Source organism: Pyrus communis, chromosome 13, assembly GCF_041283825.1.
Source record: "Pyrus communis isolate YQ-2024b chromosome 13, ASM4128382v1, whole genome shotgun sequence".
Taxonomy (NCBI): domain Eukaryota; kingdom Viridiplantae; phylum Streptophyta; class Magnoliopsida; order Rosales; family Rosaceae; genus Pyrus; species Pyrus communis.
Window position 1 is genome coordinate 1,804,979 of NC_142577.1, and position 12,236 is coordinate 1,817,214.

The following is a 12,236-nucleotide window of genomic DNA, read 5'->3' on the forward strand; positions in this document are numbered from 1 at the left end:
TGAACACTGAGAGCCAATGAGTCTTGAACGGCCGACCCATTAGATCATTTTGAAAGGATTCTATTATCCTTTAGAGTGAAAAGATTCCTAGCTACCATAGTAGCGGTTATGTTATTCTTCATCATAGAGTCCCCAACCGTAAGATGACCATTAAAAGATAAGAAGGACGGGTGCCATATATTATCTTAACGTTGCTCGTCTGTATCACTCCTAAGACTCAAATCTAAGCAAATGTTAAACGGGCAAGCCATTTTCAGAAATGATGAAGGAAAAAGGAGGTCAAATAAAATCTCAGAAGTGCAAGAAGGGGAAAATTTCTACAGGCAGCAACTTTCTGAGCATACTCTTGAACACAATTGATGTCTCTATAAAAGAAGAGGCAACAAATCCACTTATTCAGAGATCGAAGAGGCATCACTCTTCGAATTTCAAAAGCCAGATTTTCCTAAATAAAGTTCGTTGGCATTTTTCAGACACAATCTCAGCTTTTTTGGATATCGCGTGCAACTTTGTCAAAGATCTCTGACAAAGTTGAAAACGCGTAAATCTTATTGTTCTAATAACACCATAGTTGCTGACAAGAGTAAAGGCACAACACTACTACTTGCTATTGAAAAATCTCTATATATGTCAACCTTCGTTCTCCATAACAAGGCAGACTTGCAAGAATACCTAACTCTTCCTCATCTCTGAGAATGCATCTTCAATAAAGCATCTCGAAATACTTAGTTTTCTTCCTCTCCGAGAATACCTCTTCAAAACCAGTCACACCAGAGTAAGATTATCTCATATCATCAGGGATGAGAGTAAGAGTATCTCATATCATGCAATCTCCCTGTCCTTTCCTTTGTCCTTGTTCTCACCTGCAGGATAAGGAGAAAAAGAGCAATCAGTCGCCACATGGAATCAAGCTCATGATTTGGAACTGATTGCCCGGAACTTTTGCCTGGTTGCTTACCTTGCATTGCTCTCGAGTACTCATCTTCAACTTTTGATATGATGTTGGCTATTTGCACTAAAGCTGCCACACATGGATGAGTCACCAAGAAGTGATGAACCATCCAAATGCAAGGGTTGCATTCCACTCCTGAATCAGTGAGCAAATATTGCAAGAGAAGATGCCAAACTTGCATGGGGAAAAACTAGGAAAGATACCACTTTTGCAAGGGGAACATATAAGGCAAGTGAAAATGATACATTGAAGCATGTGGAGACAAGCGTAACAAACACATGCTGATTCATCCCTGAGAAAGCCGAAGATCACTTGCCACGTGAAGCTCCTCATGGTCCAATTTCATTCAAGATCAAGCCTCGAAGGTCCTTAAAGAAATCACAAGTCCAATTCAAGATCAAGTGTCCATCACCCTTGAATCAAATTCAGCTCCAGATAAAAGGAGTAAATTTAGACCTTTGGAGGAAATCAGAAAACCCTCTAGCCTAGTTCAAGAACAAGACTGTGGAAAGTTAACAAGTAAAGCACCTCTTTCGGCAACTCTTCTCGCTAAGAGACTGAAGCAGAATGATCAATTACCAGCCTAAATGATTTGAAATCAAGGGGAGATACTCATCAGGGGGAGCATCCAAAACAAATCAAGATTTTAACGAGTCAATCGAAGACTTGTGGCTTTCCAAGGGGGAGTGTTGTGAATAAGTTGATGTCCACTCAACTATATGTGGAATAATAGTTGTCCTCCACTATTTTATCCCACTACAAAAAGAAGTAGATGCTTTGATCATGCTTCTTATAAATATAGAAGAGAAAGGCACGGCAGTGCAGAAAAATGAGAAAAAAACCACAAGGTTCACGACAGAGAGGAAGAAGAGAGGAGAGAGTAGAGATTTGTAATCTTATGATTTCAAATTATATATGAAAGCACTACTGCTATCCCGAGAACGTACTCCAGTTACACTGACTGTAGAGGAACCTCGTAAATTTTGTGTCTGGTTTCTTTTATTCCACTGCACACACCATCGATTTTACAACAAGTACAAGTATTTTTTTTAAGTGTAAATAATCACTTATTTATATTATATATAAAAATTTTGGTGATTTTGTATAAAATCAATAAAAAGTTACAATATTAACAATATTTATGTTAATTATAAATAGGTCAATCATGTATTGTGATACTTAAATCCATTTAAAATAAACAAAAATTACAAAATCTGCCATTACAGTTGGCACCCACTTCAACTAACACCCACTTTCTCATAGTTTTATTTTTTGGAATAAGTCAATACGGATTGGACACTGTGTTGCAGTGTCTGTTTTTTTATTCTGTTTTTTACATCTGGATTCAAACGCTGAGTTGTAGTGTCCATTTACTGGTTTTATTTGTCCATCACTCACACGCCTCCTACATGTTCTCTTTTGCATTTGAATCTAGACATTGTAATGCAGTGTCCGTTTCCTAGTTTTGTTTTTTACTTTTCGATTCAGACATTGCATTGTAGTACCCGTTTTCTAGTTTTGTTTTTCCCATCACTTTCACAACTCTTGTGCCTTACACCTTGTGTGACTCCTAATTTTTACATTTGGATTCATACACTGGAATGCAGTGTATGTTTCCTGGCTCTATTTTTTTATCTTTTGATTCAAACACTATAATGCAGTGTTCGTGGTTCAATTTTTTACATTTAGATTCACACACTACAATGTAGTGTTTGTTTCCTAGTTCCATTTCCTTGAGTTGAGTAGACTGCTTCATGTAAACGATGGGAGAGAGAGAGAAAGAGAGAGAGAGAGAGAGAGAGAGAGAGAGTGACAGAATATTCATGTTCTAACTATTTATAATAGCTTAAAGACCATATGACATTCAAATAGAGAGATAAGAATAGAAAAGTTAAGTTATAACTATTTGTAATGACTTAAAGCCCATGTAGCATCCATCATTGACCTATACCTAATTAATAAAAATATATGATTGATTAAGCCCAAAACAAAAATATGCCATTGATATATGGATAAATAGTAAAGTTTTTATGATTTTTGCCTAAATTACCTTAAATTTTTTACTTAAATCCGCCTAGGTTCCCGCATAAGCCTAGTCCATCGCCTAACTAGCGCCTAGCATATTTAGAACCTTGAGTGGAAGACATGTTGAAAAATTCTTGAGCAAATACATAAGGAAACTACTCAGAAGACTGTTTGAGAGACAAATAAAAAAAGAGGGAAGAGCCAAAAAGAGGCACTAGGCCGCAACCCAACACCTCACGTCTAGAGGTACAATATTTTGCAGCAACAACACACGCCTAGGCCCAGCCCAACCACCCTCTCTAGGCCCACAGGCCCAAAGTGGCAGGAACCTAGCAATAGGCCCCCACGGCTCATCGAGGTCCAACCCGAGGCAAGCTTGACACTTCTTTTTTCTCTCTCTTAGTCAGCACCAAGCCCAGCAATAGCCATGCCTCTCTTCCTTCAATCAGGCTGCTATTCCAACTCGTACCAAGCCAGGCCCAGAGTCGCGTCAACCTAAATTGCTTTGACTACAAATCCTCAGGCCGAGCCGAACCCTGCACCTGGGCCGAGCTAGCCATGAGCCGAACCCAACTCACGATGCCTTCATCCTTGGCCTTAGCTGAGTTGTATCTTCCAACATCGTGGCTCCCAGCCACACCATCCACCTTCTTGGCTCTATGCCAAGCCACACCAGTAGCTCTAAGGCTTTAGTTCATCCGTAAAAAAAATAAAAAAATAAAAAAATAAAAAAAAACAAAAGAGAGAAAGGGAAAATTATTTTTTCTTACCTTTGGTGTGGCACATAGAAGAAGACGAGGACGATCAACTCTTTCCAGGGCAAATAAAGAAAAAGACTAGAGGAGGGTGTGGATGCAAATTTCTTCCTCCTTGATCTTAGACAAAATTGCACGTACAAAACAAATAATACATTTGGTCAAGGCCAAGAGCCTCACGCACCCACGATGAATGGGGGGGCTTTGGCCGAAAAATCTCTGATGCCAAGGTTAGAATTTTGAGAGAAAAGTGTTTGGGGAATTTTTGAGTGTTTAGCAAGAGTCAAGACCTAGGTTTTTAGAGGAAATGAGGTTGAATATATAATGCATGGCCGGTCCCTTTGGGAAAGAAGGTGACCGGCCTTTTGTGTATTTTTTTGGTGTAATTGGTGGTTTAATTGGCCATTAATAGATTAATTAGGTAATAAATCCAATAATTAGCCAATTAATATAATTTAAAAGAAATATTTTGGGGGTTACCTTGTGGAGAGGATTTGATGAGAATGGATGAAATACGTTTAAAAATAAATACCTATTTGGGCACTTTTGACTTGATTGTGGGATGTTTGTCCATTGCTCGAGCATAGGAATTCTGGTGCTCCTCAAGGGTAATTTTGTCATTTTTGCCCAAAAATCCACATGTCGCCTCTTGATTATTTTTGGCTCCACAAATTCCTCCACACATGTTGGGCTACTCTTAGGAAAGGGCAATAGGTGTAGAGATCTTTTTGCTTTAGGAAACGTAGGATTGTTTCCTATTTTGATGTTGATTCCCTCTTTAATAGGAAATTAGGTCCTTCTAGGAAAGAGAAATAAATTTCTCTCAAAGCCTATTTAAGTCCACCTTAATTGTGTTATTAAATCAACTTTCTAGAGCGATTTATTCTACCTTACAAGAGAGAGAGAGAGAGAGTTTAGAGGATATTTGTTCGCCCTCCTTTAGCAATCTTCTACATCTTGTCCGTGCAAAGGATCGTCTTTCGTTGCTTTCTTCGTTTTCTCCGCGCTGCACCAAGGTAAGAAAAAATTAATTTTCCTTGTCTTCTTCTTGGATAGTGCTGTCACGGGACATCCGTCGGGGTGGTGCGGCACGTCAGCTGGCAAGGTCCAGGAGTTGGCTCGTCATGGGCCAATGAGGTGTTATGGCAGGGACCACTGCTTGGGCTGCTCGGCTTGGCTAGAGCCAAGGGCAGCTTGCGCGGCTGGGGTCACAGATTGAGGCGCTGGGGTGCAGTGCTAGGCGAGCCGCATGGCTTATGTCCTTTGGGCTCTTGGACCTAACGGGGGCCAGGCCAGCAATTGAGAGAGATGAGAATGTCACGGGCTTTATGGGCTGCTGGAATGCTGGGCATGCAGGCCTCCTGCCTGTTGGTCTGAGAGAAAAAAAAGAGGAAAAAACCAGTATGGGTTGAGTTCCCCTACTAAGTACCGTGAATAGCATTGGCTGCATAGTTCTCTTCGCCGGAAAAAATGTGGGTTGCCCCCGAGAGAAAAGGTAAAGATGATCAAGATGGATACTTTGGCTTGTCTGATTGCTGTCATGGAGCCTACTATGAATGAAGGTGGAAAGAAGAGTTCTTCCCCTTCTGCTCAAGAGATGCTGGTTAAGAAAAAACTGAAGACTTCCTCCGCTGCTCGTGAGGGTCCACCTACTGTCGAGAGGCCTGTGATTGACATGGCTTCTTCCAATGGGAAAAAACATGAGGCTGTTAGATCTGAGCTTGTGGCGCATGGTATGTCGAGAATGGCTAATTCGATTACTGATAGTATTGCTCAGTGTAGAGGTCTTGTCATGCTTCCAGTGCCGAAGTCTATGCCAAGACGTCTAATGGGAGCTAAGTCCAGTTCTCCTTCGGAAAGGCTTGCTATTATGAAGAGCGATAAGGTGAACTCTGTTGCTAAAGTGGTGTTAAGGCCCACTCCCTCTGCTGCTGAGACTGATTCGCCTGCTGGGAAGAAGGAGACTGATCGCGTGGGTAGCTGTGAGAAATCTACTAAGCCTACTTCTGGGAAGGCTGCTGAGATCTGTGTGCTCTTAAAACCAGATCTGCTTGAAGACATGGACGTTTGTGTCAAGTTTGTTGATGGCGTTAGAAAAGTTTGTTTGCCCAAGTTCCTTTGCCAAACATACGACCCAATATAGAAGGATTGCTCTACTTGCTATAATGTAGATATAGCAAGGCTGCCAAGGAGGTGGCGAAGACTGTGGCAGCTGAAACTTATTCCTCGGCCGAGGGGATCAAGAGGTTGGATTCTGAGCTCGTTGCTTTGAAGGGGTCTAATATTTCTGCACCCACTTGTCTGCAGCTTGAGACCGCTTGCCAAAAGATCGTTGACTTGAAGACTAGGCTTGACGCGATCTAAGTTAAGTATGAAAGTGCAGAGAAAGAGATTGGATGTTACATACCTCCGATTCAAGATCTTGAGTTTGCAGTTTCTGAGCTTTGTTTCGCTGCTTAAGGAAAGAATGAAGAGTTGATTGCTACTTATAATCAAGTGATCCACTTTAAGAGAATCGTCGATAGGCTTGAACCTCAAGTGTTGGAACTTCAAGGTGTACTGAAGATCAACGAAAGTCTAAAGAAGGAAGTGGATGAGTTGCAGCGCATCCATGTTGGTCTGCTCGAGGTTTCGAGACCTTATCTATTTCTCCAGAAGACATGCTTGCTTTTACTTTTGAGGCTTCTATTGGTGAAATAGTTGGAAAAGTTGGTGCCCAGGATGGGGCAGCCAGGGGTGAAACGCTGGATGATGTCGCTGCTGCTTAAGGTGTGGCGACCGAGTGGCCGTGGGATGTCCAAGCTAGTGAAGTGTAGTCTTTTAGGTAACCTTTAGGATTGTCTTTGTTTTTCCTTGTAGCTCTTGTTTTGCTTAAACTCCTTTGGCCTTTGCTAGTTGTTTATAAACATATTTCCTTCACATTTCTTCATCTTCGCTTTTTTTGTTCATGCCTTAACCTTTAGACTTTATAGACCAGTGGCAGGCGTGCTACTTTTCTATAAGCAAACAGGCTCGCGTAGCCTATATAGTCATAAGTGTTGGTGTAGAACTTTGCAAAGTTTTTAGCCATAGGGTTAGCAAAAGTGAAGTTTATCAACTATGTAGCATGTCGGCAGTGGATAAAGCTTCATATATGCACGTTAGCTTGTTTAACCTTTCACAAGAATGTGCGGTTGTATGAGTTTAGCGTGGTTTTATGGCTCGAAGGGCAAGCTATAGGCAGTCGTCCGAAAATCGTAGGCTACCTTCGTGCACTCGGTAACATCTTTAGGGTTCTAAGGCAGCCGTCTATAGGACGTACTAAGTAATGTGCCCCTTCCGTCTCTAGGGCCCGGTTCTCCGCAGATTAGGCCAAGAGACCCAAAATCCTTCAGTTAGCTAAGCCTTGAAAACGACCATTATGGCTACTTCTAGGAATCCCGGTGCAAGCCATCATGCATCTAGTTATACTAAGGCAGCTAGGCTCATCCACGTCTGGATATTCGAACTGGAGAGTTTCTCCTCCCATCTTGGAGAGCTGACCCATGTGGGTGTCGGGGAATTGGTTTACCATCTCGCACTGGAGAACAATTAATTTACCCTTTCACACTGAAGAACATGGTTGGTCCCTCGGGGGGCGCAATTCCTGCAATGAGTCTTTAAGAAGGGTGCGGTCTTCTTTTGAAATGTAGGATTGATAAGTTGTTGTAAGCATGTAGCCAAGCCAATTTATGATTACTTCTGAATTCCTCATTGAAAAATGAGTGCAACGAATGAGAACTAAGCTGTTAGGTAGGAACTGCATAACAACTGGATAATCCCTAGCTTGTGAGGTGGTGCCCGTCGAGCTGCTTGAGTCTTTGGGCTTTGATGTAGTGGGAGGTCACACATGGTACTTCCTTATATTGTAGGCGTTCCATTGTTTTTTTATATTTTTGTCATTTTTTGGTAGCAAGGGTGTAATTACTCTTGTCGCATACTCTACTGATCTTGTACTGACCTTCCCAGATGGGATCCATCTTTTTGGAGCCTTCTCTATGGGCAGTGATGAAGACTTTTCTTAGGACTAGATCTTCGGGTTGGAACTGTCGGATATTGGCCCTTTTGTTGTAGCTGGAGAGGAGTTGCTGCTGGTAGGCTGCGATGCGGGTGATGGTCTGCTCACGCTTCTTCTCTGCCAGATCTAAACTTGTGGCCATCTCCTTACTGTTTTGCTCAATGTTTGGTAGTAGAGTGATGATACTTAGCTTGATGACATTAAGATGAATGATTGCTTCTGAGCCAAATACCAAAAAGAAAAGAGTCTCACCGATTGCTTGTCTTTTGGTGGTGCATTATGCCCATAAACATTCGGGGAGTTCGTCTGGCCATTTTCCCTTCTTGTTGGAGAGGGATTTCTTAAGGCAGTCGAGGATCATCTTGTTGGATGCTTCGGCCCACCTATTGCCTTGAGGATATCTCGACATGGACATGTGCTGCTTGATGCCATACTTTTGGAAGAACTTCGCCACATCTTTGCCCATGAATTGCAAGCCGTTATCGGTGATGATAGATTGAGGGATGCCAAATCGACAAATGATGTTCCTCCATATGAAGTGCTCTATGTCCCTCTAAGTCGTTGTCGTCTTGGGCTCTGCTTCTACCAATTTGGTGAAGTAATCAGTTGCCACGATCATAATGCATTTGCCCCCAATAGCAGGTCGATTGCCCACTGCATGTATGGCCAAGGATTCGTCTACGGGTGTAGCTCGCTGGCAGGCAGTGATGGTACAGGCTTTTAGTGTTGGTAAAGGTCGCACTTTTATACTAACTCTTTAGCATCTTGGTGCATAGTAGGCCAATAATAGCCTACGTTAGGAACCTTCTGTGCTAAGGATCGACCTCTGGAGTGATTTCTGCAAACGTCTTCGTGGATTGAGCTTAGAACCTTTAAGACATCAGGAGGCGTTAGGCAGCGAAGATATGGTCCGGTGTAGGATTTTCAGATGAAAATGCTGTTCCACATGTAGTAGCGTACTGCCTTGATTTGGAGCTTCCTAGACTCCAATCTTTCTGTGGGGAATGTGCCATTGACCAAGTAGTCTACAATGAAATCTTGTCAGTTTGGAGTTGTATTAACCTATGACACCTCGGTTGCTGGCTTTGCCTCTATGCTTGGCTCGTCTAGATACTCCACCGAAATAGAGCGTTTGAGTTGGCTTTGCCTCTATGCTAAGCCGATTACTGCGTCCACGTGAGCATTATCTGCCTGTGGAACTTGAGTGGAGGTGTAAGTCTGAAACACTTCAAGTAGTCTGGCTAGTGATTAGCTGGGAATTAGAATGAATTATGAGCTTTTTCACCGCTAAGTCTTTTGTTATTCAAAGGCCTGCTAGTAGGGTCTTGTACTCTGCTTTGTTGTTGGATGCTTTAAAGCTTAGAAGGATCACCTGTTCCGGTATCGAATCGTCTGGGGTGACAAAGACTACGCCTGTTTTTGAACCTTTGTAGTTGGATGCGCCGTCGACATGCAAATGCCAGAACTCTCTATGGGGTCGGGTGGAGTAGGCACAGCTAGGGCATGCTCGACTACCTTCCGGGCTTCGTTGGGTTTCTCTGTTGCGTCGTGAATACGTGGTAGGGAGTCATGGAGCTGGGACCATGTTACATATAGCAGGAGATGCTCAACTACTGGTATTGGACCGCTATAGAGCTAAATTATGAAGCAAGGGTAGGCTAAGGCCATGTGATGCGCAACAGGAGATGGTGCTCAATTGCCAGTACATGTTGCTCCTATGTAGAATCTTTTGGGGTGACGAGGACAAAACTTGCTTCCGAATGTGTCCTTCTAATGTTCGTCTACCCTTGGCGTGTCTTTTGGGTCAAGTTGTTGCATTCGTCAGAAAACTTTGCATTCGCCAGGGTCTACGCATTTATCGTCACGTGTTTGGATTGGGTGGAGTAGTGCGTCATGAGGATGACTGCGTGTGTTTAAAGGTAAAACTTGAGCTTCCGGGTTGCAACAAATATCACCAAAGTTATCTTTTGAACTATGGAATTGAGGTAGTCGGGCCCCCAGCTCTTTTCGTATTATGGTAGAGCTTATTGTTGCTTTAGGTATCGTCAAACATGTGAATAAGTCTTCCGCTGCTTCCAGTTTGGATAGTAGGGAAGTGATGTCAAGTACTTCTTCAAGTCCTTGAATGTGCATCGGGGAGCCTCGTCCCAAAGTGCATGCTTCTCTGCTATAACAAAAGAGTCTGCTAGAGTTAGATCTTCTTTCATGATCAATTTTCTGAATAACGAATGGTTTGCTGGAATTCCTTTTTGGAAAGCTACTCTAGCTATCGAGTCGTTGCATCCGACTAGCCTTGCCTTCTTTACTTGGAACCTCTTCACATAGTTGCAAAGTGACTCCTTTAGGTTCTTTTTGACATTGAACAAATGGTCCGACTTCTTTTTGATCGAGCGATAGAATGAATATTCTTTGGTGAAAACCAAAGAAAGTTCGTTGAAACTCTGGATAGATTGTGATGGCAGGGTGTAGAACTAATCTTGCGCTTCACGTTGTAGAGTGTATCTTACACATGAGATCGTCATTGTTTCGATAGAGGATCATTGCACTTCGGTAGTGCTTTAAGTGTCTCTCCGGGTCTTCATCCCCTTTGAAAGATGTGAAATGTGGCATGCTGATCTCGTGTGGAGGCTCTGCCTACTCAATCTCGTCCGTGAAGGGTGACCTGCTTATGTTGGTCATGTTCCGTCATAGTGCCTTGTCGATGACCTCGTTGCGTTGGAAATTACGCAATCGCTTGGTCAATAGTCTCTCTACTTTTTCCTGAATTTGCCTTTGTTGGGGTAGCGGAGCTCTCGGCTGTCCCTAGTCGTGACTTACTGGTTTAGGCTGCTCTTCCATGTGTTTGGCTCATCTATGTCGTGGATGTGATACGTATGGTGCATTCCTAGCAGGTGAGCGAGTTCTTCGCAGGCTACCAGTTGAACTTGAGCCGGATTGAGTGACTGTTTCTCTTCGTCTGTCGTGCTACCTACTCCGATGTGAGGTGCAGGATGCTCCTTGAGGGCTTAGCAGCAAATGAACACTTCACCTGGAAGGTTGCTCATGTTGACTATCGGAGTGTGACCCCAACCATGTATGTATGCTCGTCCGTGGGCCTAGTCGAGATTGCACGCTCCTCCGCATGCTAAAACGGGAGTGTACACTATGTCGGGGGCCTAATTGGGAGTGTACATTACCTAAACGCTCGGTTCGTGGATGGTCGAGTGGATGTTTGTCAGGACGCTACTGGAGAGGTTTTTTGTCTGCCCTTGTCCTACTTTGGGACACCTCGTCTGGGGCACATTGCATCTCGGTGTGCTGCAAGAGTTGGTTCACCAAAGTTGTCTGCTGTGAGACAAGTGTTGTTCTCCATTTGGGTCGGAATAGTTTGGAAGGAATGTGTCTCGTTGAGCAATGGAAGTGTGGTAGACTCTGGGCATGAGATTTGAGTTGCGAAATGTCAAATCCGCAGAAAAATATGGTGAAAATGCTCCCAGTTCGATCGTTGGTCCGGAAATTTAGAGCCAGGATGGTAAAACTAATCTTGGATCGATTTAGGCTACTTGGAAGGCCACGAGAGCAGGCTATGCCATGGGAGTAGGCTGCTTGGAGGGAGCAGGCTGGGCCACGGGAGTGGGCTACTTGGCGGGAGCAGGCTGGGCCACGAGAGTAGGTTGGGCCATGAGAGTGGGCTACTCGACGGGAGCAGGCTGGGCCACGAGAGTAAGCTGCTTGGCGGGAGCAGGCTGGGCCACGGGAATGGGCTGCTCGACGCGTGGCATACGTGGGTGCTCGGCATGGTCTCGGCTTGACAACGCTTTGGGCTCGCGTTGGGATTGGAGTGACATGGCTTGAGCCATGGCCTTGGTGCACTTGATTGAGAAATTGTAATTATGGATCATAGTTGGAGACAAGGACTATAAAGGAAGTATCACGTTAAGTGGTAGTTGAATAATCAAGATTAATCTTTTGTTGAACAATTGTACTAAGAGAAGGCAATTTGGTTAATAACTTGAGTTTTATCCTTATGCTTTGATAATTAAATGTTGGTTATAAATTGAATGTGAGGTTATAAATTTAAAGTGCTTAATCGGGATTAATGGTAGATAACTAAACAAGTATTTAGTTTGGGCCTATCACCAATAATATTCCCCGAATATAAAAAATTTTGGGGCAGGGGCGTTACACCATGGACCTTGCCGCGGGTGGCTACCATGGTGGCCATCACGGTGGTTCCCGTGGTGGAAACTCGTGGGGGTGGTTTCGCTCCACTTATTGTCACATTTAACTTTGTGGATTGCCGTGGTCCCATCTCTTGAATATTGGAATTTTCACTTGTTGAATTTTCTAAATTTCTAGCCATTGTACTTCTCTTTTATGTTTTATCAAAGAAATTTTGCAAATAATTTTTTTTTAAAAATAAGAACGTACGAAAAATCTACAAATGGACAAGAAAATAGAAAACCTTGGATGCGAGAGTCTTCTGCGA

At 43.2% G+C, this 12,236-nt stretch overlaps 1 pseudogene; it reads right to left on the reverse strand.

Moving 5' to 3' along the window:
* Positions 1–9,813: 9,813 nt before the first annotated feature.
* LOC148691565 (uncharacterized) lies at positions 9,814–11,262 on the reverse strand (annotated as a pseudogene).
* Between the last annotated feature and the right edge of the window lie 974 nt (positions 11,263–12,236).